Below are 8,303 nucleotides of genomic sequence, written 5' to 3'. Positions count from 1 at the left end.
GTTTATGTCAGTTTTAGCGTACTTGTTTGATTACTTTTATGGTCAAATACCGGTACATGTAGACATGTACTGTTTCATAAACCACACAGGAAAACTTGTTTACAGATCGCATCACTATCAAGCAGCCCATACCAGCCACATAGGCCACGAGAGTAACACAACAGCTCCCATGACCGGCGGAGCGTTTCACACGTGCTAATGTTTTGGTACTACCTATATGGCGGCCATGTCCCGCCTGCCCGCCTCACTCCTGGGGCAGCCCACGGCTCGTATACTCAATCCAGGTGTTATGCAGATCAGTGATATACATACTCCGTCACCCCCCATCCCCCACCCACTTCCCCTCATACATCACACCATCCATACACAACCATTCTCCATTCACCCTTATCTTCTGCCCTCTCCCATCCTTCCTCAACAGACATTCCCCTCTTTCCCAATGCCCCCTTTTACCCCATCCATCCATCTTATCCTAGGTTGACCCCTCATGTTCACTCCTTCCACACCACTTTTACTAGTCTTTCTTCACTCATTTTTTTCATGTGTCCAAACCATCCCAATACTCTTCCACCAATCCTATCTCCCAACTCCCTTTCCATCCCTATTCTCACTTTATCCAGCCTAGTAACCCCTATCATACTTCTCAGGCACCTCATCTCAAACACATTCAAACTCCTACTCTCTTCTTCCCTTATGTTCCATGTTTCTACCCTGTACAGTGCTGTCGGCACAATCACCCCTTCATACAATCTCCTCTTAGCATCCATCCCCAAATGTCTATTTCTCATTACACTTTATCATACCCCAAGTCATTTACTTGCTCTTCTCAATCTACATTGTACCTCCATCCCCACTCCTCCCTTTCCTGCCACATTTGTAGCAATTACAACTGTACCTATGCATATAATCACAAAAATTCCCTTGGCACAACTCATGACATTCCCAAAATTATACTAATTGGCTGACAGCCGGACAATAGTTACTGCTTAGACCCACAGCAAACACTACTGTTGACATCCTATGGGACAAGTACTGGAACCTTTCATCTATCTATACACCAAGGGTTTTTTTTCCCTTTACCAAGGAGGTAGTCAAAGTCAAAACGTATATACCCACCCACACCCATTCCACCACCCGTTCCTCACTCTCATCTTAGCTCCTCATGGATGAGAGGTCATGACAAGTTAAACACCATATGAGGACGGAGCCTTTATTTGTACGTTTCACTTATTACAAATTTTTCAAGTTCTGGTACTTGAAAAAGCTGTAATAAGCGAAACTTCGTACAAATAAAGGCTCTGTCCTCATACGGTGTTTAACTCGTCAGTCTTTTTGGCAACTGTTACTTTCATAAAAATGACAGGTCATCCCTGTATCCCACATGCTGCCCTGGGTCAGAAGTAATGCTGCAAGACACAGTACATTCACACCAAGGACATTTCACTTAATCAGCAACACCCTCTCAGATCCCTCATGCAGAAAAAGAAATGGGGCAAAATCCCTTCTGGCTGGGATAAAATAATTCACACATAACCTCTCCCTAACCCTGCCAATCCCCCATCTCCCTTGCATCACAATATCAACTATACACAGCCATTTTCCACTTAGCCCTATTTCCCTTTCCTGCTCAATGCCTTTTTTGTACCATCTTGTATCAATAAGAATGGATCACAGGAGTAAATAAAAGGTCAAATTTGGTGAATACTCTATTTACATAACAATGGCATGATACAAAATGTAGAAAGTTTCACAACTTAGCTGAAATGCACAAAAGCAAATATATTTACCACTAATGCTTGAATATTAATGGACAAAACTTTCACGACAGACTTCCAGTAAACTACAGTAGACAAGAAGCTGTCTGGAGTCTTCATCCCAGCCACCTTTTCTCCTGTGGTTCCTGTGCTCAGCTTTTCTGTGATAGCAGCAGTGGAGATCTTCTCCTCCTCCTCCTCCTCCTGGGTGGCAACTGGGCATGGTACTGACTGCACCACATCAGGAACTGAGGATGCCCCAACATTCAATGTCATCAAAATTTCACATCAAGGGATTTGTCCTAAAGGAGAAAGTCTAAGTTTCACATCCCTAAATGTTACATAAATATAAGCAGATACAAGGATGTATTCTTTTATTCCCCAAAATAACACTTTGCATTTTTACTATCATTCACCCATATACATTCTCCATCTGTTTCCAGTGCAAAAATAATTCTACAGATAATTTTCGGCAAGTGATTTGTAAAATATTTCTCATAAAACAATAACAATTAAAATAATAACAATAACAAAAAATCCTAAGGGGCCATGCAGAGGTAAAATTTCATATGCACTGTTTAAGAAACTATTGAATTTTGGCCAAAACAAACGACTGCCTCTACACAGCTTATACAACCCCAAACCAGGAACATGTTATGGATACTGGGCTCAACATATGGATACACTTACTGGCTTAACCTGAAGGTAAGTCAAATTTCCTTCCATACACATTGCATGATGATCTGTCATAAGGATTGGAGAGGGAAAACGAGGAAATGCATTGATCAAATTCATCTCCACAACAACATGACTAGAATGGAAGTTGCATCAACCCTTTCCAGGCAAGGGGTTAGTTTGGTAATTTTGTTCTGGCTAATGCTAAATAATTTAACTTTCTTTTTCACAAACACACACCAAAGGCCCTCTTATGGGGGAATGGCCATGTCAAAACACAAACCCAATTTTATTCAGTCACCATATGGTAATACAATGGGGTAAACTAGATTTAGCTGTCAGGCCCTGCTGTGGAGCTGTACCTCACTGCACTGTTTTTGACCCAAGCAGTGCAGCAGGGAAAACAACAACCATTCATCCCCAAAAAGGTGAGATGGGAGGGAATAACTGAAAGTCTTTTTTAATGTGGGTGTGTGGTTTGACTGTGGTTTGACTGTCATCTCTTAAAAGGTAAACAGACATTGAAGTGTGTAATACCCCCTCCTCCCCACACACACTATATATATATATATATATATATATATATATATATATATATATATATATATATATATTATATATATATATATATATAAATAACACACACACATATACATATACCAATGGCTTTTTCCCCCTTACATGGGAGGCAGCCAAAAACAAGGGCACAAAATCCACTCCCACACATTTCATCCCCACATACTCCACTCCCATTCATCCCACTCCCTCCCTCTTATCTTGGCTCCTTTTGGATGATGGGTCATCCTTGCATGTAGCCCACTGTCCAGGGTAAGAAGTAATGTAGCAAGATACAGTACATCCACAGCAAGACCTCTTCATTTAATTAGTGACCTCCCCTCTCTGTCCCCTCATGCAGTAAAAGTATAAGATGGGGAGAAATCCCTTCGGGCTGCATCATAACAATATTCACACATACTCCCTCACATACCCATCCCCCACCCACCCACTTCCATACATAACAGCATCATCCATACACAACCATTCTCCCTCTCAGCTCCCTCATGCAGAAAATAAGATGGGGAGAAATCCCTTCGGGCAGCGTCAAAATATTATTCCCACATACTCCCTCACCCTCCCCCTCCCCCACCCCCCACCCACTCCCTTCTATGCATCACATCATCCATATACCATTCTCCATTCACCAAAATCTTCTGTCTTCTCCCTTCCTTCCTCAACAGACATTCTTCTTTTATCCAATGCCACTTTTACCCCCATCCATCCATCCATCTCATCCTTGGTCATCCCCTCATGTTCACTCCTTCCACACCACACTTATTCTTTCCATGTGTCCAAACCATCCCTAAACTCTTTCATCAATCCTATCTCCCAACTCCCTTTCCAACCCTACTCTCCTCTTCACCTTCTTATTTCTCACACTATCCAGCCTAGTAACCCCTATCATACTTCTCAGGCATTTCATCTCAAACATATTCAAACACCTCTCTTATGTTCCATGTTTCTACCCCATACAGTGCTGTTGGGACAATCACTCTTTCATACACACTCATCTTAGCATCCATTCACAAATGTCTATTTCTCATTACACTTTTTAATCTCCTAAGGCATTTACTGGTTTCTCTCAATCTACATTTTACCTCCACTCCTCCCTTTCCTGCTACATGCACACCCAAGTATCTAAAGCTATCCCTATATTATATATATATATATATATATATATATATATATACATATATGTATATATATATATACATCTGTATATACATATATACATATATATATATATATATATATATATACATATATATATATATACATATATATATATATTATATAAAAATATATATATGTACATATATATATATATACATATATATATACATATATATATACATATATATATATACATATATACATATATATATATATATATACATATATACATATATATATACATATATATATATACATATATATATAATATACATACACACATATTTACATACATACACACACACAACACACATATATATATATATATATATATATATATATATATATTCAGTCACAGAGGGTGGGCCAATTATCTGTGCACAGCTAATTGAAGTTCACAGTTTGTTTATTCAAAATAAATTCTTATCAATCCTCACTTTCCATCCCTGTTCCTTTATTACCAAACTTTCTTCCTACACTGCATTCCACCTCAAGTGAGGCAAGGGTTCATCCACCTAACAGAAACGTAAAGAACGTACAATGAAAAGATAAATAAAATTGTGACAATATCAATAGAACATACATTACCCATGGCTTTGGCTTGGTAAATAAGTATATGATTTGAAAACCTTCTCCAAATTCTATTGTGTTCTCCATGCTGAAAAGTTTCTCTTGCTGATTCTTTTACAACTTCTGACATTCAAAGAAAACAATTATAAATTACCCACATACTGCTCCTCTCTATGTAACTAAGCAGGTAAATTAATATATATCTGTTCCATTTCTCCGTACTCTATAATTACAAGTTTACATTATTACAATATTTACAATGACTCTTTCCTTGCTCTTCTTGATGCATCAGGTATGAAATGGGGAAATGTAAGAGCAAATGACATGAAAATGATAAATACAAATCTTTGAAACATGACATCTGTACAGCAACAACAGGCTTCCTTACACCAGTTCTTACATGAAGAAAGATCTCGAAGGTTTTAAACATTCCATGGTACAATTATCTGGCTGTACATAACAAATGCACAACGTAATATGTGAGCTGTTTATCATTATTAATGCCAACAAAGTTAAATGCAAACTATGAATTTTTCATCCCTAAGCGGTCTCAAAGCATGTCAATCATGACATTTGTATAGCCCCATTCAACTTTATCACAAGTACAATGCCACTATGCAGTTAAATCTTATTTATAATTGATATGTTCCATATTTTATTACCTAATCCAGTGCCATATTTCTGGTATAACTTGCATTACCAGACAGATAAAAAAAAAAATAATAATAATTATAATATTCAAACCTATTTCACGAAATCTTAACTTTTTGTAAGACAAGAAGCCTTGGATGAGCTAATATATGGCTTGGGTAGTTTGAACATTAAGAGGTAGTGCCACTTTATCAAAATTGTAATAGATAAGAAAACCAAGTATTTCTTAATTTCACAACAACCCTCTTTTCAGTTGGAATACATCAACTCCAGTTTCTGGTACTGACTGCATAAGTTTTATTGAATCAATATCTTCGTGACTTGAGTGATACCCACACAAACCAGTCACACAGCATTCTCTTATGAACAGAGATTAATCTCCACTTTAAGAAGAATGCTGATCACTTTAAACTTCAACTATACCTTCTTTCTGCTACCCCCCTTATATCTCTTCCTGACCACCTCTGTGATTCCACCTGTTTAGTGCAATATTGTCCCCAAGGATAGAAGTGCTGATTATCAGCAACAAAATACAAATCAACTTCAGAAAAACTTTTCACTTATGAGGAAATGAATGTTGGGTTTTGGGAATAAATTTCCTCTTCACATCCCATAACATGAATGTTATGTCAAGGACCTAATGTTTAAGGCAGTACCTGACCACAGTCACCTTATGGGTTTTTGCTTCTCCACCTCCAGATACACAAGAAGAATAAAGACAATTCATCTGTCATCCAATAAGCTTTTGTTCTGCCTCCCTTCTAATAACTGGTCAAGAGCTAGCAGCACATGTGAGAGCAGCAGTGGCAGTATGAATGGCAGGGCCCATAAGCAATAACCACAAACTAATTGTCAGCAGACTGACAAATGATGCCAATACCACATGTCAATACAGCTTCAATTGGCTGAGACTTTGAGAAAGTGCCAAGCTGAAGTGTGTGAGCAGCAACTGGGCTCCAAGTCAGGCTGCCTTCTTCAGGTGCTTCTTTCTAGCTAAGACCTGCCAATCCACTGCTGAATGTACTTTGTGCATCCCCCACCCCCCTTTCCCTAACCCAAACTGAAGAAAATTTCTAAAATAATTTGCATCCCTGTCTGTCCCTATTTCAGCAGTCTTTGGTCTTAATACAGCTCAAGAAACCACTCATATTCACAACAGTAATGAGAACCTGCACTATTTTGGACACTTTTCCAAAGCAACACTATGAGAATGTGACTCAAAAAAATGACCAAGTACACTTCTTAATAATAGGCTCTCCATCTTCCCTGTGACTGGCTCCTAACAGAGATTAAATGAAAATGTTTTCTTGCCTGTTGATGTCTAGATTCCAAATTTAAAAATTTAAATCAGAACAGGCTGGCGCTTAGCAAATGCCTTGCCATCAGGCCTCTCTATTGACATCTCTGATGCCTTGGAAGGCCAATGGCTTATCACATTCAAAACCAATCAACTACAGGACTTAAACTTTCATAGCATACCAAAGCCCTGGAAATAACCGATAGCCTTATAGAGCCGGTCCTGAAGTTTTTCCTTGGACGAGTATTCGGGTAGCAGCAGCACATTAAAGCAGGTGTGAGCAGTTGGCAGTCTGAAAAAGATTATACTATTATATACATATATACCAAAGCCTTTTTCCCCTTTATAACTGGGGATGGGCTAGTCAAAGCCCACATAATCACCCCTCCTATCTTAGCACCATGAGAATAGAGTTGTCTCTGTCCCTTGCAATGAGGCACATCTCTTCCAACAGATCCAAGAGCTAGAATTGGATTAACCTTGCTACTTCATCATATGGTACCACCTCCTCATCCACTTAACATAATCTATGAAGTGGACGAGATGAATATTCTTTCGGCCCACATCATCACTTCATCTATTCACAATTTTGCTACACTCAATCCTACCTTTTGCACTCTTTTTCCTTGCTTGCCTTGCTTGAAAGTGCAGCAGACTGGCATGAGTAGATGAAGGGATGATGTATCCTGAAAGGGGATGTTTCTCATCTACTCCACAAATTGTTTGAAAATTAAAACACATACAAGGCACTCCATGTCAGACAGGCAAAGATGCCAAAACCATGGTTTGAGCTAATGCTGTCCAAGTTTAGCTAAATGAGGCACCCAATGACAACATATTTTTGAGGCACTGGGGTGTTTGTCTGTCTGGTACAGAGCACCTACTTATTTACTATACACCCTTTTCCCCGTTAAAAGGGGATGGCAGAGTTAAAACCTATGTCCACTCTACACCCAAACACTCATTCAGTGCCCCCTCCCATCTTAGCACAAAATTAAGGAGAATAATAAGAGAATGTACAAAACGCATCCCAATAGAATGCCTTCACACTTCATCCACTTCCGATTCCCTTTATCTTTGCTAATCTTCCCTCATTTTTTTTCATATGCCCAAACCAACTCGACATTGTTCTACCTAATCTGACAACTTCCCACCACATACTCTACCATAACTGCACATTTCTCACTTTATCTATTTTTGTAAAACAAAACATTTCTCAAACACTACTCAAAAATGTAATTTTCGCAGGAAAATTAATTTTTCCCTGATACAAACCTGAGGTACTCCTTACCCAAGGATTACTTCGTGAAGCCAAGGTTTCTACCGCTAACACTGTGTGTTGTTTGAAAAGCACCTCACTCCATGGGTCTGGGCAACCATTATCCTCGGTAAGGGGCCCTCCTGGGGCAAGGGGGCCCCCCTTTCCCCCACAAGCATAGGTCGCTAAGCACCATTGTCTGAGCCAGGTATGAAATTAATCACGAGGTTTGACAGGCCAGCTAGAAGGAACTATTAGAGGGGTGGCTGAGGAGGGCCATTAGAGGTAAGGAGTACCTCAGGTTTGTATCAGGGAAAAATTAATTTTCCTGCGAAAATTACATTGGTTCCGAAGAATACAAACTCTT

Source organism: Oratosquilla oratoria, chromosome 10 (assembly GCF_046742065.1).
Source record: "Oratosquilla oratoria isolate Oo_2021 chromosome 10, ASM4674206v1, whole genome shotgun sequence".
Classification (NCBI taxonomy): domain Eukaryota; kingdom Metazoa; phylum Arthropoda; class Malacostraca; order Stomatopoda; family Squillidae; genus Oratosquilla; species Oratosquilla oratoria.
Note: the sequence above shows the minus strand (reverse complement) of the source record.